Genomic DNA, 446 nt, shown 5'->3' on the forward strand with positions numbered 1-446 from the left:
AGCAGACTTCGTAGTTCTAGAGCTGGAAGAGGAATCCAAAGATCCTCTCATTTTTGGAAGACCGTTCCTATGTACTGTTGGAGCCATCATTGATGTGCGGCAAGGGAAGATTGATCTCAATCTGGGAAACATAGTCATGCAGTTCGAGATGGATGAGCTGCTGAAGAAGCCAATGCTGGATGGACAGACCTTCGAGGTGGATGAAGGGATTGATCCGCTGCAACCTCGCGACGGGATGATCGAGGAGATTCCTACAGAAGATCCACTTGAGCTTACACTAGTAAGAGCTGAGGCCGAGCAGAGTGTCGAGAACATTGACGCAGACGGGTATGCTAAGATGCTTGACTCCGCAAGTAGTATGGGAAGAATGGTGGCGAGTCTAAGTCTGGGGGAAGAAAGCAACAAGGACGAGAACACTCCAATTGGAGCGACCCCTTTACCGAACT

General features: G+C 49.6%; 1 pseudogene; it reads left to right on the plus strand.

Moving 5' to 3' along the window:
- The window catches only part of LOC106330756, a 2,433-nt pseudogene that overhangs the window by 787 nt on the left and 1,200 nt on the right, over nt 1–446 (plus strand).

Source organism: Brassica oleracea, chromosome C3 (genome assembly GCF_000695525.1).
Source record: "Brassica oleracea var. oleracea cultivar TO1000 chromosome C3, BOL, whole genome shotgun sequence".
NCBI lineage: Eukaryota > Viridiplantae > Streptophyta > Magnoliopsida > Brassicales > Brassicaceae > Brassica > Brassica oleracea.